At 36.3% G+C, this 27,125-nt stretch overlaps 1 protein-coding gene and 2 long non-coding RNA genes across 3 annotated transcripts in view; 1 reads left to right on the top strand and 2 right to left on the bottom strand.

Moving 5' to 3' along the window:
* LOC136034361 (uncharacterized) overlaps positions 1-20,286 on the bottom strand; it is a 28,411-nt gene extending 8,125 nt beyond the window's left edge. Inside the window, exon 1 of the long non-coding RNA XR_010619166.1 lies at positions 19,603-20,286. This is a non-coding gene — a long non-coding RNA (uncharacterized LOC136034361). The remainder of the gene's footprint in view (positions 1-19,602) is intronic.
* The window catches only part of LOC136034358 (tRNA dimethylallyltransferase-like), a 172,372-nt gene that overhangs the window by 70,566 nt on the left and 74,681 nt on the right, over positions 1-27,125 (bottom strand). The gene's annotated exons all lie outside the window — the stretch shown is intronic.
* Positions 1-27,125, top strand: part of LOC136034360 (uncharacterized) — a 51,249-nt gene that overhangs the window by 11,437 nt on the left and 12,687 nt on the right. Inside the window, exons 2-3 of the long non-coding RNA XR_010619165.1 lie at positions 2,204-2,361; positions 24,553-24,715. This is a non-coding gene — a long non-coding RNA (uncharacterized LOC136034360). The remainder of the gene's footprint in view (positions 1-2,203; positions 2,362-24,552; positions 24,716-27,125) is intronic.

The following is a 27,125-nucleotide window of genomic DNA, read 5'->3' as shown; positions in this document are numbered from 1 at the left end:
AGAAGCACCGAACTCACCAAAGCACTAACCCCCCAACTCCCCCAAAGAGATCGGATACGGTCCAGTTGTGTCAATCACGTATCTAGAACTAGCGTTTATTCTTCCCATCAAGTTTTATCCCGATCTCTTTACTCAAAGCGGTGTCCAAGATTCCCGTTTTCCCCCTCTACCCCCTAAAGTCACCGGATCCGATCCGAATTGAAAATGGAGCATCTGAGACATGAGATCTTTCTATATATCAAGTTTCATTATGATCCAATCACCCATTCGTAAGATAAACAAACCTCAATTTCCCCTCCCTCCAGCTCCCCCTCAGATGGTCAAATCAGGCAAACGACTGTTATCAAGTCAATTTGTGCAGGTCCCTGACACGCTACCAATTTCCATCGTCCTACCGAACTCGCACAGGCAATGGAAACCCCCCATCTCCCCCAAAGAGAGCATATCCGGTCCGGTTATGACAATCACGTAGCTAGGACTTGTGCTTATTCTTCCCACCAAGTTTCATCTCGATCTCTCCACTCTAAGCGTTTTCCAAGATTTCCTGTTTCCCCTCCAACTCCCCCCAATGTCACCAGATCAGATTGGGATTTGAAATAAGAGCTCTGAGACGCGAAGTCATTCTAAATATCAAATTTCTTTAAGATCTGATCACCTGTTCGTAAGTTAAAAATACCTAATTTTTTTCAAATTAACCGTCCCTCCACTCCTCCTCCAGATGGTCGAATCGGGGAAGCAACTGCTTCTAATTTAATTTGGTCCGATCCCTGATACGCCTGCCAACTCCGTCGATTGCTATATCGATCATGTATCTAGTTTCGGATCTTCTTCGTGTAAAAATTGGGGTGGTCCAGGATTTGACCCCGAGACCTCTCACACCCTAGGCGAGAGTAAATAAAAATTCTTCTCAGCCATCTCGTTCACTCGCTCCCTCAGATGGTCGAATCGGGGAGGCAACTATTTCTAATTTAATCTAGTCCGGTCCCAGATACGCCTGCCAACTTTCATGGTCCTAGCTTATCAGGAAGAGCGCAAACTAGCAAAAACAAGAACCGACAGACAGAAATTGCGATCGCTATATGGCACTTGGCCGACAGGCAAGTGCCATAAAAAGTCAGTGCATTAACGAAGTTTATTTTTGAACCAACAGTTTTGCAGTTTATTGACAGAAGTCTACAAGGCAATTGCAGAACAGCACTACTTCAGAATAAAAAAAATGAAAAAAGATACAAAACAACTGAAGTCTCAGGTGTCGATTTGAGAATTTGAAAAATCGATCATTCTATGCAGTAATTGTAAATAATACCAATTCACAATAATAGATAGATACAACCGTCAAAATGTCTTAAGTTGCTCATTCTTTAAATAAACATTTTCTCTAAACTTTTAGAGTGAAATGAAGCTCTTGGAATACCGTAGGATACCCCTCCCCCTAGCTCTGCACACAAGTATGATAAACACAGTTATTTTGACTGATCAAATTACTACAAATACAAATAAAATATGTTTTCGACATTGACAATTTGGAAATGGTCTAGTTGTTCAAGTATTTACTTAACCATAAGATTGTTATCATGTTTTCACCACGCCCAGCTAGACTGAATCTTCAAAGTTACTGTAATTGAAGAAGCTAATATTTCCCGGAAGAAGCAAATTCAAATAAAATCGAGGTGAAACTAAGGTAATTTCTCCGTGCAACTTTTTCAGGCGAAGCTGATCATATATATCTATATATATATATATAAAGAAAATTTATTAAAAAAAAGGTCTTCTTAGGTCAAAATAAAGGTATAGTTCCCTGAGTTAGTAGACCTTCGTCAATGCTTACACAAAAAAGTAATACAATAGAAAATTTTCTACGCCCAAACGTCTTCAAGGGTTACAGTAGCAGTCGAGGAATTTAAGTATCAAAAGCAAATAGAGGCTTTGAACTCCTCCTCTCCTCCCCTTGGAAAAAACCTTTGCTCGTAGCGATTTTGCTTAAGCATGTCCGTTTTTATAGCTAAATATAGTAAAACTTCGTTAGCACTTAAGTTAAATTTCTTCTAATTTTTCTCTGACCCCTCCTTCCAGAAAACTTCGGATATATATATATATATATATATATATATATATATATATATATATATATATATATATATATATATATATACATATATATATATATATATATAACTTTTTCTTCCCCCTACACCTTTTTCAGGCGGAGCTGATCATCTAATGTCGTATATCATCTTCAAAAATTATGCAAAACATCGTTCAAATCATGAGACAGCATGAGAGGATGGGTGATTAGATGTATCATTTTAGAGAACAATTCTAATCTTTTGCAGGAGCTGGAGTTCGGTCATCTTATGCAAGGTAAGTCACTGGCTCTTGCTTCAAAGCCCCCTTCCCCTCATCCAAAGTTAGTAGCCAGTTGGGCAGGTAGGGGTGCATGTATTTTGTTTTACTAAAACATATAATATGGCCTGTTTTTCTCAAATTTTGTACGTGAGGATCGTTATACAGTAGCCTTTTCGAGGCGACTCCCCTTATAGCTCGTGTGCGAGGTATTTGAATAGAATCACAACACACGGACACACTCGTCATTGGTTATTCAGAAATACACAAGCAAAATCTTTTCACTGTCGCATGGTAAACAAATAATCGTCAACCTTATCCCAGAAAGACTTCGTTTAACCTGGAAGACTTAATATCCTTGGAGTGAGGCTTAGGTTACCTATGAGACTAATTTGCATGTCATTCCCGTTTACCTCTAGACAGGAAATAGAAAAGTCCCCTGTGTATTACTGTCGCCTTCGTTTAAGAAGTTATCTTAACCCCGTCGGAAGTTGAGGGAGATAGGATTTCAACTTAGAAAGTGGAAGTACAAATGTACAAATGAACTGGGATAAACTAATCAAAATTGAAGACAACCTGTTTAGTCATTAAGATGAATTCATAAGACGACTTCAGTCTTCTCCTTGGATTTGCCCATAGCACTGTGTACATTGATTGACTGAACCGATCAGATACTGAAACAGAGGCAGTTTTAGGGGGGACAGAGGGGGAACTTGCAAAGGGAGTGGAAATTTAAGGCGTACAAAATATCAAATAAATAATCTGACGGTTATGATCATTTTTAAATTTTTTAAATTTCAATTTTATGAAAATAAAAGTAGACGGAGGAACTGGCAAAATTTTGTCTGCAAGTAAAAATTTTATTAGAGTTTGACCTAAGAACTTTTGGGAGAAAGGGGGTAAGGGCACTAATCAAAATTTTGCCTCGGGCGCAAGACAGATCAGAGATTTTATTTTGATTAAAACAAAGTAAAGGGCGCAGTTGCCAAAATTCTGTTAATAAACAGAAATTTTATTCAAATCTGCCCTAGAATTTTTGGGATAAAATCTGTAATCAAGATTTTTACCCCGCGAACAAGAGAAGCTAGAACCGCCACTGTACTGAGGTGAAGACAGTTCGCAGCTAATGCTGATAGATTTAAGATATTTTAGACCGTACCACTAAAGAGGCACGGATATAAAACCGGAGGCATTTACAACTCATATACAACTTAAGCACACATGTTTTTACTCCTTTGTCTGTACCCACTGAGCCTCCCAAGCTAAGACTCTTGGTATGTATGCAGATATGTTCCCCTAAAGCACGGGTTTTCAACATAGGATGTACCTGATCCTCTAAGTTTGTGTGTGAGAGGATTTTGAGTTTGCAAAAGGGAGACAAGAGGACTGATAAAAAAAAAACCTACATAGGGTGAAAAGTTGGTATCATTAACGTGACTAACACTTGTGCTCTCGGTGTACGTGTAACTCGACCCTATTAAACTCAACCCATTCAGCTCAACCCTGGTCCAATTCAACACCCATTAAACTCAACCCTCATTGGAGTCAACTTCATATAACTCGACCCCCATGCAATTCAATTCCAAATATGTAAAATTCGTTAATACCAAATGCAACTCGACCCCTATTTAACTCAACACTCGTTCAAATCAACCCCATTCGGCAATACTTAATGAAAATAGTTTTTGATAAAAAACTAGTTTTAAGCACTAGTTTGCAGAAATCTGTGACTGGGATAAGTGTTTACTAACGCCGATTAGAAGCTCAAAATTTGCCTCTTGCTTTGCTTGCAGTTACCATCTCATATAACAACTAAATTAAAAAAACTAGTTTTTTCAACCGAAAGTAAGGAGCGACATTAAAACTTAAACGAACAGAAATTATTCCGTATATGAAATGGGTTGTCCCCTCCTCAACGCCTCGCTCTTTGCGCTAAAGTTTTTAATTGTTTTAAAAAGTAGAATTGTGGCAAACAGTGAAACTTTAGCGTGAAGAGCGAGGGATTGCGCAGGGGACAACCCATTTCATATACGGAGTAATTTCTGTTCGTTTGAGTTTTAATGTCGCTCCTTACTTTCGGTTAAAAAAACTAGTTTTTTTTATTTAATTTCTGAACGTTTTTGAATTAATACATGTTTGATTTTGGCTCTCCACACATAAACTATTAAAATTAAATTTGCATATTAATTCTTTTTTTTTGGCTAAATGGCTTTCTCTTAGTTTTGATGAGACGATTTTAATAAAAAAGGGGTGGGGAAGGAGGCCTAGCTGCCCTCCAATTTTTCAGTTACTTAAAAAGGCAACTTAGAACTTTTAATTTTTAACGAAAGTTTTTTTAGTAAAAAATATACGTAACTTAAGAATTAACTTACGTAACAAAACTTTTATATTCTTATATTTTTATTATGTATATGAGGGGGTTTGTCCCCTCGTTAATACCTCGCTCTTTACACTAAATCTTGAGTTTTGTCCTAATTCTTTAAGAATGACCCGTGATTAGAAAGGCCGTAGAATAAATAGTTGAAATTACTAAAAATACTTTAGCATAAAGCGAGGTATTTATCACCTCCTAAATACTTCGCTCTTTATGCTAAAGTATTTTTAGAACCCTCATATTCGAAATAATCTCTGTTCGTTTTAAGTTTTCATGCTACTCCTTACTTTCAATTGAAAAAACTTTTTCATTTTTATTTTTTCATTGTTTTTTTATAGTAATACTTGAAAATCCCGCGCCCTTTTCATTGAATTTCTCTTTCCCCATGACGTATTCCTCCAAGGAAAGATCCTCCCACATAGCTCCCTCCCCTCAACCCCACCCCCAAACCAAAAAAATCCCCCTGAAAACGTCTGTACACTTACCAATAACCATTACTGTATGTAAACACTGGTCAAAGTTTGTAGCTTGCAGCCCCTCCCCCAGGGACTGTGGGGGAGTAAGTCATCCCTAAAGGGATAGTTATTATGGTTTTCGACTATGCGGAACAAAATGGCTATCTCAAACTTTGATCCGTTGACTTTGGGAAAAAATGAGCGTGGGAGGGGGCCTAGGTGCCCTCCAATTTTTTGGTCACTTAAAAAGGACATGAGAACTTTTCATTTCCGTTAGAATGAGCCCTCTTGCGACATTTTAGGGCCACTTGGTCGATACGATGACCCCTGGAAAAAAAAAACAAACAAATAAACACGCACCCGTGATCTGTCTTCTGGCAAAAAATACGAAATTCCACATTTTTGTAGATAGGAGCTTGAAATTATTGCCGTAGGGTTCTCTGATACGCTGAATGCGATGGTGTGATTTTCGTTAAGATTCTATGAGTTTTAGGGTGTGTTTCCCCCTATTTTCTAAAACAAGGCAAATTTTCTCAGGCTCGTAACTATTGATGACAAAGATTAAATTTGATGAAACTTATATATTTAAAATCAGCATGAAAATTCAATTCTTTTGATGTACCTTTTAGCATCAAAATTCCGTTTTTAGAGTTTCGTTTACTATTGAGCCGGGTCGCTCCTTACTACAGTTCGTTACCACGAACTGTTTGATAATAAAGTAGTTTTTTATCAAAAATCTTAGAGGTACAAGACTGTGTCCTTAGATTCAAAGGGTTGTCCTCCTGATAATCGTTAAGAACCCCTGCTTTAATCATGAATGGAAAAACAAACATGCTAAACTTTACGTAATCTTAAAACATGAACATGTGGTTTTTCAAGAATGAATGAAATATTTGCGGAAAGATAATTTCATTCTATATAGACAAAGTCTAGGTTTTTAAGCCTTTTTAAGTCAACAAAAAATTAAGAAAACCGACTAGACATAAAAATTGGCCAGGGCAAAGTTTGTCAGAGTAAGATTTCGTTTTAATACTTTGTAAATATTGGTATTGCCAAGGAGATATTTAAAGAAAAGTACCAGCCTATAAAAAACGGACTATGTCCAAGAATATCGCGCCCGTGACAATCTTTACTAAATATGCGACAATAAATAATAATAACCAATTGAGATATTAAGATTACTAGTTATAATTTTGATTGTCTTTTTTTATTTATGGGGGTTTGGGTACCTAAAATCTGGTTGCTTAAAAAAAGAAAAAAAAACCTAATGCCATCTAAATTTTATTTAGAAGCCCCGCTTTCTTTTGCTTTATTAGCAAGCCTTTATCCCCTAGAAATTCATAAGAGCACACACAAAAAACTATTTGGCTCAAAAATCTAAAAATTCTTTGTTTATGAAAAAATAACGTTTTGAGAATGTACATGGAAGATTAGGTTGTCTTGCATTATATCCATCTTATCTATCTAGGGAGGGATATAATCCTCCCTAATGAGTACAAATCTTGCGATATACACATTGAAATGCATGTTGATGTACTTTGGTAACGACGAAGACCACGCTGCCTTATCATGATGCAAAAAAAAAACAAAAAAAAACGAATTTCTTCCCACTACATAAAGTTCAGCTAAGATAGGTACATAACCCTGGAGAAGGGCCTCTGCCCCCCCCCCCACCGATCACAAAGTTTCCCGAATTTCTTGGCACTTTCTATACAAATTATCAAATAAAAAATTTACTTTTTTTACTGCCCTCGGAAAAAATTCTCATGTACCTGAGCTAAGGCTGTCTTGATTTTGATTTTAGTAAAAAAAATTTTTTTGAAAAGATTTTTGATCGCTAGTTAAGTTTTTTTCTGATCTCTTTACCAAGGGTTTTCGTGTATTTCGTTGAGGATGGTTATTAGCCATATATTCTATTTTAATCATTGTCTTCGAAAAAAAATGATCATTCTAGGATACCTTTTCTTTACTTAGTTAAGTATATATGCTTCGTTCCAAGCTAATTCATAGGAGGAGATGGCCTTCAGGTCCTGGCCGCTAAAATGTCAAAATTATGCAACATTCGCCATAGTTTCCTATAATTGTGTTATAAGTCGCCAGTTTTCCTGTTTTGATAAAACAGGAATCCAGCATATTTGCCTTTTCGGATCTTTTTTAGGACTGGATAGCAAGCCGCTGACAAAATTATTTATTTGGTTTCTAATCGGGCTTAAAAGGCCACAGAGTGCAAAAATCCAGGACTTCCGTTTCATAATTACTCTTCTTTAGTTTAACCCAACAAATGCATTCCACAAGGCCATGCTTGCATATTCAAATATTTACCTCCTTATTACGGTTTCCAGGATCCAAATATGCCACAATAAGTCTCTGTGAAGTAAACAACTTTATCATCCAAATAGAGCGTGGTCGCATCAGCTGATATTTCAGTAAATACTCCTCCTCAACGCCCCGCTCTTTACGCTAAAGTTTTTTTACTGTTTTAAAATGTAGAGTTAAGAGAAAGAGTCAAACTTTAGCGTAAAGAGCGGGGCATTGAGGAGGAAAAGCCCCTTTCATATACGGAGTAATTTCTGTTCGTCTTAAGTTTTAATGTCGCTCCTTACTTTCATTTAAAAAAACTTGTTTTTTTTTATTTAATTTAATATGTATTTCTAGTGGGCAGGCGTTTTGGTAGGGTGGAGGCCTCTGAAGCCCCAGTGTATACGTGGTTATATGCAAGTAAGGTTGTTTAAAAATGAATATTGCTTAGATTATGCAAACCCCAACATGATCATTCAAGTGCGACCGGAACCGGCCTATTCCAAACTTCAGGGGGATACAAGGACACAATACAAAACAAACAGTAACTCTGTATAGACTAGGAAATTATTAGATCCCTCCTTTTTTAAGTCCAAGATTTGCTCTTAAAGCTCTGACCATCAGCATTTACAACTAACTAATCCGTAAGCTTAGGACTAGTCAATCAAACATGTTACTGTTTCAACACTCATGGGAGCTTGGAGCCGCCAATAGTCGACACATTAATGAACACTCTTTCGTCCCAACATGCCCACAAGTTCTGCTTTGGCCACCTCTCAAGAGATCCGACAAGGTTTTAAGCCATTTTTTAGTCTCGTCCCAGCCCCATTTGGGACGTCCAATTCTTCTCTTACCTTCTTGCAGCCCATTATAATATAGCTTAATATGGACAGACTGGAGTCACCTAAGCGCTAAGCCACCTAAACCAACTCTTTACGGACTTGTCATGTCACTAGCAGGCACATATTTATCCCTAACTCCCAAATACTTCCCTATATTTTTCTAAACTTTCTAGCAAGTAACTTGTCTTTTGGCTTGAAGAAATTCGCATGTGTAACATATCTGGTCATGTTTCGAAATGTATACAAATTTAGATTTTAAGAAACTGAAAGTAATTCTCTGGCAAAACTTCTGCCCAAAGCCAAACTTAATAACAGCTGACTCCCACTTATTAATCTAACCGGATAATCTTTTTAACAAGACCAACCCTCTCCCCTCTTCAAAACAAGCCACAAGCAAATTAGCCATAAAACACTGAAAACAGAGCAATTATATGAAACAAGAGTCTTAGCATCCGGTCAAAACTAACAAAAATTTCTCTCACCCTTCCAATTGAATAAAAAGGGACCGTTCTTTTAACCCCCCGCTGACTTAATAACACCCTCAATATCTCAACTTCCAGGTTTGAACCTAAATTTGCATAGGGGTACAAAAAAAATATAAACAATTCAAATACACTCAATAAAAGGGGCATTTGCTATACACAGTTTCTACAAAAACAGCACGAAATATCCATCGTTCATAAGCATGAATGTTAAGTAAAGAGTGAAGAACGTGTCAAAAGCAACCAAAACTCAACAAGTGACGAGTTAGAAAACAATACAAAAACATAAGAATACTTGAGTTTTACTTTACACCGTGTAATTTGTACTGTAAACCAGGCTCGATTGTGATCCGACACTCCCTTCCACTAGATGTGATAATGATGTGAACTTGAGAGCCCTCTCTCTCCCAGAGATGATTGAATGGTTTTTACTCTCCAATAGTCGGTTTGGATTTAAGGACTCTTTCTGAAAATGCCTCAAAAACAAAAGAATAGGATCGTCCTTCCTCAGGGAGGTGCAATCGGTTCTTAGCTTCAAGGCACGAATAACACGTCAAATATTAGTTTGATTAGTTTTGTTGAGATTAGACAAACGCTCTGGTTATTTTTTCTGTATGCATTAACACAGGAACTTATATTTGTCGCTGCTTTGACGTTCATCGTGTGCAAACCCCCAAAAAGCAGAAGTTGGACTTAAACCTCATCAAGTTTATTAAGAATCTCGTAATCTCTTATAGTAAACGCTGTGATGACACAAAATTAGGGGTCCCTCCCCCATAAAGGTCAAGATAGGTATGGATAACCAAAAAGCCCAATTAGGGCATTTTATCTAACTTCTGACAAAGTTTGATTAAGATGTTAAATAAAAAAAAAGTTTTTATTAATTGAAAGTAAGGAGTGACATTACAACTTAAAACGAACAGAAATTACTCCGTGTATGAAAGGCGCTGTTCCCTCCTCAACGCCCCGATCTTTACGCTCAAAGTTCAACACTTTCTCTCAATTCTACTTTATAAAACAGTAAATAAGTTGTTGTTTCCCCCTATTTTGCAAAATAAGGCAAAATTTCTCAGGTTCGCAACTTTTTATGAGTAAGACTAAATTTGATGAAACTTATATATTTAAAATCAGCATAAAAATCCGATTCTTTTGATGTATCTATTAGTATCAAAATTCCGGTTTTTAGAGTTTCGTTTACTATTGAGCTGGGTCGCTCCTTACTACAGTTCGTCACCACGAACTGTTTGACAACAGCTCATTCTCCTAAATATCTCAATAACAAGAATTTAAGACTCCATGTCTATTCTCTCCCTTACAAAGGCCAGATCGAGTCCTGACCTCCTAGGAAATATAAATAGACTTTGGATTTTACTTTCCACCAATTTTCATTAATACATAATAATCCTGTCAAGTAAGCGTCCTGATCATAAGGTAAATAGATTTTTCCCATCTCGACATAGGGTGGATCATGTACAACCAAAGAGACACCATACAGGTCTTGCAATAGGCAATGATAGAACACACTCTTATTTTACAGCAAGTTTGGCTGAGATGAGAGCAAAATTCTGATTAGAAGAAGATAGACAACTGATCAAAGCCAATTTTTCACGACACATATACAAGTTAGGCTCGAACCAAACAGCTCTTAAGCAATATGATCATGTCCCCTAATTTTAAACCAAAACACAATATAATCATATAAATATTTCAGCAGAAACATTGACCACGACATAGGTGGGATCGCGAGCGACTGGTGTGAGACCGTAGAGGTCTCCCAATAGGCACTGATAGGACACACACTCTTATTTTCCAACAAGTTTGTCCGAAATTCGAAAGAAACCCTGATTAGAAGGATTAGATACCCAAGTGATCAAAACCATTTTTTCGCGATATACATATATATATATATATATATATATATATATATATATATATATATATATATATATATATATATATATATTTTCTATTGTTTGGTAAATGACGACTTATACTTATTGACGACATGACTGCCTGTCCATGGATTATTCTTTATGGTTGATTGTGTGTGGCTATGCTGTTTGACCTATGTGATTGTATGGATAAGTAGGGTTAAGGCCTCATTCAAGTGCTGGTCTATATTAATCACTAATTTAGGAAAACAGTCTTCCTTTTCTCCTTCTGTCTCTTTTTTTTTTTTTTTTTTTTTTTTTTTTTTTTTTTTTTTTTTTTTTTTTTTTTTTTTTTTTTTTTTTTGTGTTTGTGCTGTAGCATTGGTGATTTCTCTTTTCATGATATATATATATATATATATATCATGAAAAGAGAAATAACCAATGCAACAGCACAAACACAAAAAAAAAAAAAAAAAAAAAAATTGCTTTCTCATCAGCAGTACAGCCTAGAGCACAATATGCATCAGTACAAACCTACATGCAGAGAGATGGACGACATGACCAAAATAGAGGGGATTCCCCCTTCAAATACATTCAAAGGTTTACCAAAATATTGAAACCCTGTCTTCTTTGACGAAATACTTCGACATTCACAAAGGCATAACCTGGGTCAATTATCTAGGGGATTACATGCAAATCTGGTTGGAAGGAAAGGGCAAATAGCCAAAATCCATTTCTAGTGTTGAGGCTTTTACCAAAATTTATGAAATTTTACTAAATTGTTGGGCATATAGGCACAAAAACAAGCAACAGAAACTATACAGATTCATGATTTAAAGTAGTGAATGTAGAAATGTGCAGCATTTCTTTTGTCAAAAAAGCAAGATAGAATATAAAATTTAAAAAATTTGCAAAAATAAGTTTATTTTGCAGCGTGAGTCCTCCGGGGGTATTCAGCCCTCTAAACCTCTGTTCTTCAAGGGTATGTAATTAACAGAAGAAGAATAAAATATAATCTAATTTATACAAAGATGCCCTACAATTGTGACTGGCGACTATATTGCAAGATTTCTCCAACTTCCGTTAAGTATACAATTTGATAGAAGCAAATGTTCACATGTCAACAACACAAGATGTAAATAAATAGAAAATTTAAGCAATGTTTAAACTGAAAACAAATTAAAACTGATAGCGACTTTTGATCAAACATATTTATAAGAATACATGTATACAACTATCCATAGTTTCCGCATCATGAGTATATACATAACCCAAAACAGTAGAGTGATTTCCCCTCATCTTTCATTTAAGTAAGTAACAAACAAATATAAAGTTGAAACAATAGGGAAAATCTTTTCAAGACAGTGAAAATCAATTCTGCTTTTTTTTCTCTCTCTTTCTCGAATTGTGCTGAAGATGGCCCTTGGACATAGGGCCGAAATATTCACAGAATTGATTTCCACTGTCTTGAAAAGATTTTCCCTATTGTTTCAACTTTATATTTGTTTGTTATGGAAAGGCAGTGTGGTCTTCGTCGCCATTTTCATTTATGTAAGTAAGGAGCGAGATATTGACGATGGGGCGGAACCCTCATATACGTAATAATTTTTGTTCGTTTTAAGTTTTCATGTTGCTCCTTACTTTCAGTTAAAAAAACTTGTTTTTTAAAATTTAATTTCTGATTGTTTTTTAAATAATGCTGAAAAATCCAGCTTCCCCTTGATGGAATTTATGCTCCCCCATGAAAAATTCCTGCATGGAAAGATCCTCCCACGTAACACCCTCCCCCGACCGCCCCCCCACCAGAGAAATCCCCCTGAAAATGTCTGTATACTTCACAATAACCAATAATGTAAACAATGGGTAAATTTCATAGCTTGCAGCCCTTCCCCTGGGACTGTGGGGGATTAAGTCGTCCTAAAAGACATAGTTACTAGATTTTCGATTATGTTGAACAAAATAGATATCTCAAAATTTTGATACGGTGACTTTTGGAAGAAATGAGCGTGGGAGGAGGCCTAGTTGCCCTCCAATTTTTGGTCACTTGAGAAAGGCACTAGAACCTTCAATTTCCGTTCGAATGAGTCCTCTCACGACATTCTAGGACCACTGGGTCAGTACGAATCACCCCTGGGAAAAAAAACAAAACAAATAAACACGCATCCGTGACTTTTCTCTTGGCAAAAAATACAAAATTCCACATTTTTGCAGATACAAAGCCTCTACAGTGGAGTTCTCTGATACGCTGAATCTGACGGTGTGATTTCCATTAAGATTCTATGACTTTTAGGGGTCTGTTTCCCCCTTTTTTCGAAAATAAGACAAATTTTCTCAGGCTCATAACTTTTGATGGGTTGGATATTTCTATAATTTCTCTGAAACTTTGTAAAAGTCCTACAGACTTTTACAAAGGACTTTTACAAAGTTTCAGAGAAATTATAGAAATAAAAAAGATTATCTATGGGGGTATTAGTATCAATAGAGATGGAGGGGAATTTAAAATAAATTCAATTTATAATAGTTTAATTAAAGACCAGTCAAAAACCTCAATGAGTATTGAGTTGCATAATTGTCCTGAAACAAGTAATAACCTTGCAAACGGAGGTCAAAGCATGGTCAATGCTGTATGAAGTCAATGGACAGCAGCTAAAATAGCAAATGAAAAAATCCATTCAATTTATAATTCATAATTGTGTTTCATTAACCTGTAAGATTTTGCTTGGATTTGGGGTTGGGTGACCTCTTTTCGTATTGTTGCAAGCATTTATATTTTTAATAGATTCCCATTTAGACATCGATTGTGGCAGAGGAAAGTGCCAATATAAACAATTACTTCAGTTTTTTCTAAAGTTACAGTCAGTTGCGGGAGTGTTACTTTTAAAATGTGAGTTTTTGTTTCTTATATATTTGATTGTTTATATTTTTTATGTTGGTTTAGTTGTCGTGGCATTTTTATAATGTCTTAAAAATAGTCTTAATTGTTGTAATTTTCTCCTTTTTTGTTGCTTTTTTTTCCGTTGAGAAAGGCTCCCGGACGTGGGGCCGAAATATTCGGAGTATTTTTATTTTTTGGTTAGCTAAAGTGTAGTTTTTTATTTTATTTTGTTGTCACTGCTTTATAAGAAATTAAACCCGTTTTTTCTTCAATTATTTTTTTTTTTCGTAAATGGAAAAGCAGTGTGGTCTAAGAAATTATTTAGATATACACCTCATCCAAAACTGCGCCTGCAGCTAATATTGAAAGATTCTTGTCAGGGAAACGTTTAAATCACGTGTCTTTTATTTACCTATTTTCACCTGAATACTATTTTGTGTTGAAAATTCAAAGCATTATCTTTTAATAAGTCAACAAATTAAATTTTCCAAGCAGTTAGCAACTAAACAAGCGAACAAAAATGGACCATTTTGGAACTTTCACTAATAGCCTTACAGACGTCTAGCCGCAAATGTTGTTTAATATATGCTTGCATAGAATTTACGAAAAAGCATTAAAATTAGTTCTATCTTCGCTATTCCGTTGGATCATAGTACTGTTGGACACCCTCCATAACGAACGTAGAACAACATACGAAGCTAAAGGAGATGCTGTCAGAAAGGAAGTAAATAAAAAAAAAAAAAAAAACATATAGACATAGGACTACTACAACTACAAACAGTGTCTGGAAGAATACGAGGAAATATTCTTCTGGGAAATCCTCAGAAAACACTTTTTCACACATGTTTTTCTTTTGAAAAAGATAACATTTAAGGGTGGCACACACCTAACACGTGTGTGCCATCTTCCGCCCCCCCCACCCCAAAAAAACTTGCGTATTTATCTAGCCTCAATCAGATGTCTGAGAGGTATTCACCATTCCATTCAAGCAATATGCTGTTAAGTACCCTCCGCAACAAATATAAAATGAATTGATTAAGCAGCAGAGGAAGAATTTGTCAGCAGGCAAATAAATTTGAAGACGTAAAATATGGAAAAATACCCACAGTTTCAAGTAGTATAAAGAAGAATACGAGAGTTTAATGCAAAGACCTCAGGATGGGTCAAAAAATTTCTCAAAGAAGAAAAGATTTAAAGATAAATACACACAAGTTTTTTCCTCCCCTCATCCAGGTTTTCTAGATTTCTAAATTTATCCCGATGCTGATTTTTTGCACATTAACTTCCCCTCTCCCCAAAAAAACAGATCGATCTTACGCCTCTACAGGCATACCATAAAGGGAAAAAGAAATTCGTAAAAACATCCTGCAGCCGTCGAAATTTTACCAGTAGAAGGAAATAAAAATAATCTTGATACTTGAGGAGCCCCAGCAACCCTCTTACGAACCTGTTTGCTTAAAGGAAATGATAATATTTTACCTTGCATATAACTGAAAGCCAAAGAGAACCATCGCTCTTATCTCCCACTATAATGGCGTCCCTATTGAGAAGGGTTTTCCACTTTGGTTATTCCAAGGGAAATCACTTCAGGACGACATTTGTGAACTTTCACAATCTTAGATGGACAAAAAACGATTTTTCGATCGGTCATTCTCTGTCTTTACCGAAACTATAAAGACTGCGATTTCGTAACGAGATGCACATAAGAAGAATCAATAATTTATGCTAAATCCAAATATGTAAAATTCATCAGTTTTAAACTCACTCCTCAAAAGTTCTTAGCAGGATAACAATTGGATAATTTTACAAATAAAAAAAGGAGCTAGTATATTGATGAAATTATACCACCAACCTGAACATATCGTAGAACTTTAAAGAGTCAATCTTCAAAGTTTATTAGCATGATAACATATGCATAATTTAAAAAAAGGAAAAAAGGTGTGATCTAGATGAGAATTACACCATCAACATGTCAGAAAACCGCAAAGAGCATTCGTCTATAAAATGCAAAATTTACTTTCCCCAGAGGAATAGTGATAACGGATATTTGCTTTTTTTTTTTTTTTTTTTTTTTTTTTTTTTTTTTTTTTTTCAAAATCTGATCACTAGTCGAAAAATATTGGACCTATTCAACAATTCTTGTGAACCCACTCGGAAACATGAGCTTGAAAGAGTATTATCTGTCATAGCATTAACTAACATGAGCATAAACATTCCTGATAATACTCTACCTGATAAGCGATTAGCGTTCAAAAAATCTTTACACAAAATGACTTCCCATGTTTGAATAGCCATTCGAAGATTTATGCTTTTATTTAGTTACCCTTGCACCATTGCCTACAAAGGGTATATTTCAATTTAGTGTTTTGTTTTTTAGGTTCATTTTGTTTTTATTTTCTCCTTAGGGCTTATATATATATATATATATATATATATATATATATATATATATATATATATATATATATATATATATATATATATATATATATATATGTATATATATATATATATATGTATATATATATATATATATATATATATATATATATATATATATATATATATATATATATATATATATATATATATGTATATATATATATATATATATATATATATATATATATATATATATATATATATATATATATATATATATATATATATATATATATATATATATATATATATATATATATATATATATATATATATATATATATATATATTACTCTTTACGTACTTTGTGGACTGAGGACGGTCGAATGAAGGTCTCGATAAAAATATCTGGATGTTCATCGTTCGTTTTTTTTTTTTTTCACAAGCTGGAAATATCCTGGTATTTTGCTTCTTCACAATTTGCTTCATGTTTATTAAAAGGCACTACATGTATGCAGGCTGTCAAAGGGCGTATCTGCAATGTCTCGGGGACAACTACGAGCATTAAATTGATACTTTCAGGGAGGAGTGTTCAGGGGGTGTGTTGAACTAAATCAGAATATACAATGTCCATCCAGGTCGTCAAACGAACGAATCTTCAATATCTCAGGAAAGACTAAGGGTATTACATTGAAATCATCAGGTCATGGCGAGAGCTCATCCAGGTCTCACCGAGGCGTATCAGCAATATCTTAGGAATGGCTAAGGTTATGAAGTTAAAAACTTCATGGAATGTTCAGTAGTATGTTGAGCTACATCAAAATGCATATTGTCCATTTTGGTTGTCAAAACCATGCATCTTCAATGTCTCAGGAACAGCTAAGGGTATTACGTTGAAACTTTCGGGAAATGCCAATCAAACCTTCTAAAGGCTATTGCGCCAGTCCCGCTTTGCTGAAATCAAATATATTTCGAGCATATTTTGAAAATTATAACATTCAAAAATAAAAAAAATAAAATAAAATGTCGAATTGTTGGGCCTTTTAGTAATTAACATTATTATATATCAAACATTTACTTTATTTTCATTAGTTATTTCTAATCATCTTGAATAATATACTGACTCAACCTATTTTTTTCTCTTTTTTTTGGGTTCATGTTTTGAAAAATCAAGAGACAGTGCTCAAAATAAATATAGTTTCAATCAAATGACGTAATTGCCTTCAAAAAATTTAAGGATTGAAGGGGGGGACACTAGCCAAGCTCTTATTTTTAGTACTTTCCGTTCGTTTTAAATTTGACTTGAGCATTCATTTTGGTTTCGGATCGTTTTATAATTTATTTATTTATTTATTATTTCTACGCTTTGGGTTTCCGTTTATTCTTTGATAGCAATTTTTGGTTGTTTCAAGTTTGAATTATTATAGGACATTATTTCTGCTCATCTTCAAGATGGGTCTTTAATTTTCTTTGAAAAACTTGTTTTTCGAAAAGTTTTTTTTTAGCTAATTTGTAACAAATAAGATCACAGAACAACAACGTTCCGATTTCTGCCATTTCACAGCAAAAAAAAATTCTTTATAGGTCTGTGAGATCGATACGGAATAAATGGAAAAAGGGGAAGTTACCCCCTAACGTCCCTTCATTTGGAAGAGCACGCATAGCACTGATGCTGACAGCCCATCTCTTGTTACGTAATTTCTTAAGCGCAAAACAATAGTGGGAACAGTGGTGGGAATTGCCAGGGGCTTTTACTAAAACCAGATTTTTGCTCCGTTTATAAAAATTACGACCTGAAAATCGATTTTAGGCATTCCAAACCCCTACCCATCCAAAAACTGTGCTAAGGATCTTGCCATTTTCAAGGGGTGATTCTTGCAGCATTGTTGTGTAAACGTTATTCTCATGGTTGTAGCAGCCACAACCCTAATAGAGCAAACAAGGTCAGTTATTAGCCAAAATTTTAAAAATGGGTTTTTAAAAGAAAACAGTTGATCAATGAATTGCAATTGTAAGAGCAGGTATTCAGGGCGATGCAGCCCCTCATATTTTGGATAATCCTGAATATAATACAAAAACAGGTAGAAACTAAACAATAAAAAGGTTCATCTTAAAAAGGTAAAGAGAGACGTTAAAAGTTAAGCTAACTGATAGTAAACCTATACATGAGATGGATACAGGTATTAGTTATACTCTTAATAAAGCATTGACTAAACTTTAGAGTGAAGTGGGGGCCTGGGTAGCAGCGCCCTACACCTATATATAGGGAATCTTCACCAGTTTTTAGATAGAACGCCAAGTAAAAAAAAAGTTGTATTTTTCAACCGAAAGTAAGGAGCAACGTTAAAACTTAACGCAATAAGAAATGATTTCATATACCGAGGGGGCTATCCCTCTTCAACCCTTCGTTCTTTAAGCTAATGTTTTAAAGCTCTTTAAAACAAGAGCTAAGAGCTCATATGGCACTTGTGACGAGGTCGGAAGAGCCGAGAGCTCATATGGTACGAGGTCGGAAGAGCCAAGAGCCAAGAGCTCATTTGGACGAGGTCGGAAGAGCCGAGAGCTCATATGGTACGAGGTCGGAAGAGCCAAGAGCCAAGAGCTCATTTGGCAATTGTGAGAAGGTCAGAACCTAAAGTTAAACTTTATAGCACAAGATCCTTCTAAATATCAAATTTCATTAAGATCTGGTCACCCTTTCGTAAGTTACAAATACCTCAATTTTCAAAATTACCTCCCCCCTCCCAATTCCACCAAAGAGAGCAGATCCGGTCCAGTTATGTCAGTCACGTATCTTAGACAGGTTTCTATTCTTCCCATCCAGTTTCATCCTGATCTCACCGCTTTAAGTATTTTCTAATATTTCCGGTCCCCCCAACTGCCCCCCCCCCAATTACGTTTGATCCGGTTGAGATTTAAAATAAGATATCAGAGTTACGAGGTCCTTCTAAATATGAAGTTTCATGAAGATCCGATCACTCCTTCGTAAGTTAAAAATACGTTATTTTTCTTATTTTTCAGAATTACCCCCCCCCCCCGCAATTGAGCGGATCCGTTCCAATTATGTAAATTACGTATGCAAGACTTTTGCTTATTTTTCCAACCAAGTTTCATCCCAATCCCTCCAATCTAAGCGTTTCCCATCATTTTAGGTCTCCCCACCCCAAACTTCCCCCAATGTCACCAGATCCGGTCAGGATTTAAAATAAGAGCTTTGAGCCACGATATCCTTCTAAAAATCAAATTTCATGGAGATCCAATCACCCGTTCGTAAGTTAAAAATACCTCATTTTTTCTAATTTTTCAGAATTACCCCCCCCCCCCCCAACTACCCAAAAGAGAGCGGATCCGTTCCGTTTATGTCAATCATCTATCTAGGACTTGTGTTTATCTTTCCCACCATGTTTCATCCCGATCCCTCCACTCTAAGTGTTTTCCAAGTTTTAGGTTCCCCCTCCCAACTCCCCGCCCCCATCACCAGATCCGGTCGGGATTTAAAATAAGAGCTCTAAGACACGATATCCTTCCGACAGAATTGGCGACTGCTATATGTCACTTGGTTAATACCAAGTGCCATAACAAACCAAGAGCCTGTGTATGTACCTGCAGTCCTTTTAGTCTGCAAGGCTATCAAAATATTCAACACCAGACTTTAGAATAACATCAAAAATTATTACCTTACCCTTTCGTATTATCGACACCGTTCTTTATAGGTAGGAATTTTTTCATACACTTCAGTTACAATTTTATCCTTATCTTTTGACATAGATTCTTGAATGACTTCCATTTCTGCTCATCAAATTCATGGAAAACGTTTTAAATACGTATTTAAATTGCGCATCGTTGTCTGTGCCCAAAGGACTGGGAACTAATTAAAAGTCAATAGCTAAGTTCATGAATGTGAAATCATCATTGATGACTGTCACAGTGTAAAAATATTTTCCCTTTACTGTGCTGACTGCATAGATGACTGGAACAGTTACATCCGCAGGACTTTGCTTCTTAGGGAATTCCAATTTCGTCAGCAATAGTTACAGCTTAGGGGTATAAGCCTAGAGAAGGAAACATGTTAAGAAAACATTTCATAGTACGCACAATAGCTGTAGCAAACACCTTTTGCATGGATCCCCCCTATACTTTACCGCCAACCCCCCTTCCCCTAAAAAGCAAATATATATAGTCCAAATTATATAAAACCAATGCATTCTGTCACCCATCACTTGTTTTCCGGTTGTTCTTTTAAACAGTTAATTCAATTAATAAGTACAAGGTATGAAACAAGAGAGACGCATTGGGGGAATAGAGGGGAAATATATAATTTCGACTGTATATTTACACATTAAGGGGGGGGGGAGGTAAAATATAGGGGGTTCCATGCAAAATCTGTTTGCTACAATTGTTATGCATATTGTAAATTGTTTTCTTATCATGCTTCCTTCTCAAACATTTTTCCTTCTTAAATCGTAAGTTAAAAATACCTAATTTTTATAATCTTTCAGAATTAACCCTCGCCCCCACTCCCCCAAAGAGACCGGATCCGCCCTTCCAACTCCCCCGAATGTCACAGGATCTGGTCGGAATTTGAAATTAGAACTTTATAGCACAAGATCCTTCTAAATATCAAATTTAATTAAGATCTGGTTACCCTTTCGTAAGTTACAAATACCTCAATTTTAAATCTAAGCGTTTCCCATCATTTTAGGTCTCCCCACCCCAAACTTCCCCCAATGTCACCAGATCCGGTCAGGATTTAAAATAAGAGCTTTGAGCCACGATATCCTTCTAAAAATCAAATTTCATGGAGATCCAATCACCTGTTCGTAAGTTAAAAATACCTCATTTTTTCTAATTTTTCAGGATTCACCCCCCCCCCCCAACTACCCAAAAGAGAGCGGATCCGTTCCGTTTATGTCAATCATCTATCTAGGACTTGTGTTTATTTTTCCCACCATGTTTCATCCCGATCCCTCCACTCTAAGTGTTTTCCAAGTTTTAGGTTTCCCCCTCCCAACTCACCGCCCCCATCACCAGATCCGGTCGGGATTTAAAATAAGAGCTCTAAGACACGATATCCTTCTAAACATCAAATTTCATTGAGATCCGATCACCCGTTCGTAAGTTGAAAATGCCTCATTTTTCTAATTTTTAAGACTTACTCCCCCCCCCCACCCCAACTACCCCTAAGAGAGCAAATAAGTTCCGATCATGTCAATCATGTATCTAGGACTTGCGCTTATTTTTCCCATCAAGTTTCATCCCGATCCCTCTACTCTAAGTGTTTTCCAAGATTTTAGGTTTCCCCCCTCCAACTCCCCCCAATGTCATCAGACCCAGTCGGGATTTAAAATAAGAGCTCTGAGACACAATATCATTCCAAACATCAAATTTCATTAAGATCCAATCACCCGCTCATAAGTTAAAAATACTTCATTTTTTCTATTTTTCCGAATTAACCGGCCCCTACTCCCCCCCCCAGATGGTCAAATCGGTAAAACGACTATTTCTAATTTAATCTGGTCCGGTCCCTGATACGCTTGCCAAATTTCATCGTCCTAGCTTACCTGGAAGTGCCTAAAGTAGCAGAACCGGGACTTTAGGTTTTCTCCCTCCAACTCCCCACAATGTCATCAGATCCGGTCGCGATTTAAAATAAAAGCTCTAAGACACAATATCATTCCAAACATTAAATTTCATTAAGATCCAAATACCCACTGATAAGTTAAAAATACTTCATTTTTTCTATTTTTTGCGAATTAACCGGGCCCCCACTCCCCCCCAGATGGTCAAATCGGGAAAACGACTAGTTCTAATTTAATCTGGTCCGGTCTCTGATACGCTTGCCAAATTTCATCGTCCTAGCTTACCTGGAAGTGCCTAAAGTAGCAAAACCGGGACCGACAGACCGACAGACAGACCGACAGAATTGGCGACTGCTATATGTCACTTGGTTAATACCAAGTGCCATAAAAACACTTCTCACTCAAATTCAACTGCCTTTGTGTTTGAGCTGTCTTTCTAAAAGAACTGTGACAAAAAATATTCTTGAAGAAGTATGGAGGACCATCACTTTCCCAAAGGTTTGGGAGACATCAGTTATTCTCCCTTTTTACAAGAAAGCTAATAAAACTGAGTGCAAAAATTACCAGAAGTCTAATTGACATTGCGGTAAAAAAAAATTGGAATTATTCTCCTTAACCACTTCAAGAGGGCAAGGGAGAACAGAACCCGTAAAACCAAGCCGGCTTCCCTCCTGGTAGAGGTTGCGCTGATTATTTTTGCATTCCGCCTGATTATCCAGCAGTTTGAAAGGTATAATTTGCCGCTGATTCTGATATTTCTGCACTTCGTTTCCGCCTTTGACTCGAACACTCGCCATAAACTTTGGTAAATTCTAGAAAGTGACAGAGTGTCCCTGAAATTTGTAACTGCTTAAACCATACTAAAAGGGGTCAGTGAGCCGAATTAGAGTTTACGGAGAATAGACTGAAGAATTCCCGGTTGAGTTTGGAGTAAAAGAAGGCAGCGTCCTGTCTCCGACTAGGTTCAACTACTGTATTGATTGGGTGCTTGAAAATGCGCTATCTTCTCATCTAGGAGTTCAGATTCAGCAAAACCTTTCACTTGGAGACCTTCAATACACTGATGATGTCGGAATTCTCTCGGACCAAGAGAAAGCTCAAACTATGCCCGATGATGTAGTTAGTTGGGCGGATCGCATTGGTTTGAAAGTCAGTACAGGGACGACAAAATTTATGACAAAAAATCACACACCTTGGCTCCTAGCTCTGTACTGATGGATCTTCAGACGCTGATATTCAACAGCGATTGCAGAAAGCACAGACGGTCTTTTCTTCCCTTAGAAAAGCTTTGTGGAGCCAGCGTGAAATTGATGCATGAACTAAAGTTCGAATCTACCAGGCTTTGGTTGGAACAATCCTTCTTTTTGGATGCGAAACTTGGTCAGTGAAATAACTACAGGGAAATGTACTATAGGTGTCTGCATGTGGAGCACACCTGTGGATGCACACACTGTGGAGCACACCTGCATGTGGAGACAGGTGGAGCACACCTGTCTCCTTAGCATCCTCAGGATAAAACTGAGTAATCGCATATCAAACAGGGATATACGACGAATGTGTGGCATCAAGAGATGCGTTGCCGTCACGATCAAGGAGCGACTAAAATGGTTAGGGCATATTTTACAGAGACCAACAGAGTACTTGCCTCGAAGAATCCTTCTAGCTCAGCCCCTTAGCTCATGGAAGAGACGCCAAGGAGGACAGTGGAAAAATAGGTTGAACTTGGTTAAATCGGATCTTGAACTTATGGGGGGAGGGGTTCAGAAAGTTCGGTCACAGATGGACAGCCCAATGGCTACCACTTATAAAGCAGCTGACAGCAGACGGCACTCCATGGTCCACACACGTCTCGGAGATCTTAGATACCGGGCAAGGTGGAAACGTCTGATTCTTGCCACAGGTACAAGTAATTAGTAAGTTTTTCAAATCATGCGGAGAATACTGACAATCCTACTCCTTTCCTGCGTAAAAAATTCTCACCAGAAAATTCCCGCTGAACGGAAAGTTTTCTCCTAGAATACTCCTTGCAGACAATTCCCTCCCCACCCCCAACATAATAATTCCGTATATTTCCCAATAGCACATACAATATTAAATAATAGGGAAATTGCATTACTTGCAGTACTTTCACATGGGAAATGGGAGGGGGGTGTCATATCATCCCCAGAAGAAGTGTTACTGGACCTTTCAACTATGCTGAATCATATGGCTATCTCAAATTTTGATTGGATGTTTTAAGGGGGAAAAGGTTATGGGAGGGAGCAAGCCCTCCAATCTTTTTGGTCGCTAAAAAAGCCACTAGAACTTTTAATACTCGTTCAAATGAGTGCTCTCCCGATCTTTTAGGAACACTGGTTGGATAAAATCACCGCTGAAAAAAAAATGTTTTTTGAACTTTGAACATTATTGTTGAAACATTATTGCTTACCGTTTGATTTATTAATAAATAAATAAATAATAAAAAAAAATAAAAAAAAATTCACAATTTTGTAGATAGGCGTTTGAAACCTCTACGATTCGGTTCTCTGATATGCTGAGCCTGACGGTACGATTTTCGTTATGATCACTTGACTTTTTGGAGGTATTTCCCCCCTTTTTCTAAAAATCGTGCAAATTTTCTTATACTCGTAGATTTTTACGGGTAACATTAGATATAGTAAATTCTATATATTAGGAATCAGCATAAAAAGCCAATTCATTTGAATTGGAGTTTTTGTCAAAAATTCTTTTTTTTAGAGTTTTGGTTACTATTGGGTCATTTTGCTCCTTACTTACAGTTCGTTACACCGAGCTGTTTGATTTTTAAACGAGCTTGTTATTTTTTGTTTTTGTTTATGATGAAGAAATAAGAAATATTGGTTGATTGCATAGCATTTCTTAGGTTGATTAATTGTATTAGGTTGATTATATATATATATATATATATATATATATATATATATATATATATATATATATATATATATATATATATATATATATATATATATATATATATACTAAAGAAAAACGCTATTATTGATGTTATTATGGATAAACACTTTTCAGGAAGAGAAAAACTGAAAAAGAATTCTTAAGCCTTTTTCCGTTCGTCACACGAAGATAGTCTTGTACAAGGTCAAAAGAAAAGGAAAAGGCAATTTTGTGGGTAAAACATTATTCTTCGAATTTTGTCTGCAAGCGAAGAAAAGAAGAAATAGCGCATTTGGAAGTAACTCGAAACATTATAATATCAAATGAGCTACTGAAAAATATATTCAACCAATCGATCTAGCCTAACAGGGGTAGACTGAGTAGGTAAACAGGAGGTGGGGCACCCTCTTGGAAATTCATACATTTACTACTGTTTTAGATTTTCCATAAATTCTATTCTTTTCCATATTTTGTTGAACTTGATTATGGTTTTCAACATTAGGGAGAAAATTTAGAATGGAGGGAGCGGCAATGTATTTTTCAGAATTTAAGCGAGGGCAAATATGTCATTTCTTCCAATTTATTAAAAAAAAAGGCCACAGAAAGGATTTTCCAATAAAATATCTCCCGAAAATGGTGTCTTTCAAAATAAAGGTGGGAATCTAGGGGACACATGTACCATATCCCCTCTGATTCATGCGATGCCTACGCACAAGAGTGTGTGCAAGATTTTGGTATCACTGTAGAAATGGTGCAAATCTCAGGTTTCACACAAACTTTCGCATATTAATCTTTAATTTAACGCTTAGAAAAACAATAATTAAGCAACTTTAATATGGCCTACCGACGAAGAGCCTGAATATTTCAATCTCTCCGTAGGAAGAAAGAAAAAACTTTTAACAAATTGGAAATGTGTATCTGTCTCAGTGGGGAAGGTAGGAGGGGCGTATATTGAGACTATTTGAATCTGAATAACTCATAATGACAATGCTGAAATTCCTGGATACAAGGGGCGGCGGTAATGCTGTCGGCAATTGTGTAAACGTTTCGTGTCAGCAAGAGAAGTCTCAAATAACGGACTCCCTGGGCAGTGACTACAATTAAATTAAAACTGATCGGCAATTTGGTATGGGGTAGTTTTTCTGAAGGAAGACCCTCCGTGAAATGATACCCTTGAGAAAAAATTGTGTCTATGTAAAGAGGGAAAACGAAACAAAAGAAAAAAAGAATGGAGAAGAAAAAATTTATTTAGTGCTTGGAGATGTTAGTGCCTTTTGTTATGAAGTAAATATCCAAATTTGGTGTTGCTTTTTGCATTTCAAGACCTGTATTTTTGTCACGCAGACCTGGCCTCAAATCAAGTCGAACTCGAACAATATTTGGTACTTACTGTTTATAAAGACCACAACAAATAAGTGAAGTGAGGTTAATCCTAATTAAATATACCAAAATATGGTGAAAATATAATACATTAGTAACGAATTACAACAGAAAATTCTGGAAAGCAGACCGCCCAGAACAAAGTAACCACAATAACATAATTTCTTGATGCGTACTTCAGCCTATTCGGAATGGGTAATTAGCCGGTATGTTCAACCAGCTTCAAACCATAAAAAAAAACGCGTTGGCAACAACTCTGTGATTAATACAAGTTCTCATCTTAAAAAGACATTCCACATGTCAAGAAAGTATTGATGACTGAAGACGAATCCATGAAATACTGGCTCATAAACCTTACATTGCTTGGCAATCCTTAGCCACCGGCTTTATCAATATTTCTTAAGCCTACTCCTAAATTTAGACATATTTTGTCAAATTTTTAATGTATCACCCCTCTACCGAGCCAGAAAGACAAGCAACAAAATATTTGCAGTGAACTTCGTTCTTCTTAAAGATAGGATGTGTTATATAACAACCGAATGGCAGGGATTCTCTTCTAGGGAGGCCGCACGCCTTTCGAAATAGCGAAAAAAGACATACATGAATTAAAAGCAAGATTATAGAAAATCATCAGGCTCAGGAGATAATATGGTCAGTATATTTTAATATTTCTTATAAGGTCCTGCGGCACATTATATAGTCGGGACCAGGCATGTTTAGTGACCCTTTTTCAGGGGAGAGGGGAGCTGCATCCCAGAGGAACCCCAACTGGGAAATAAACAAATTATACGAATTTGATCAGAAAGAAAACCGATTTCAAAGGAGTGCCATAGGTAACATGCGGTGCCAGAGTCTACAACCTGCGGCCTATAATCTATACTACCACTACCAATAAAATAGTCATTATACTGGACTGGAATCTCGAATTCGATAACTCAGAAATATATTAATTCAGCAGATCAGGTCAGACACATACAGGAACATTTACGTTGAAGGAAGAAGGGTATTTTGGGGGAATGGCAAATTTGATACAAAGGTGAAAACACAAAGTGATAGGGAAACTACGGGAGACATTGAAAAAACCTAACATTTCGGGGGGAAGGGGTTTGTCAGAGCCCCAAGCCACCCTTCGTGATTTATATACCTGAACCGGATTTTGCATGGTAATTTCCCTTCTTATCGCCAAATTTTCTTGGTCTATGGTAGGAAAAATTCAGATATGGATTTGGATTGGAACTTGGAGACAAAGTCATAGCAAAAAATTCAGAGGATACCACCTCGTTTAAAAACTAACTTCAACAAATTTTTTACATAAGAAGTAAGAGGAG

The sequence above is a fragment of the Artemia franciscana genome, chromosome 13, assembly GCF_032884065.1.
Source record: "Artemia franciscana chromosome 13, ASM3288406v1, whole genome shotgun sequence".
Classification (NCBI taxonomy): Eukaryota; Metazoa; Arthropoda; class Branchiopoda; order Anostraca; family Artemiidae; genus Artemia; species Artemia franciscana.
This window is presented reverse-complemented; position numbering and strand designations above follow the sequence as displayed.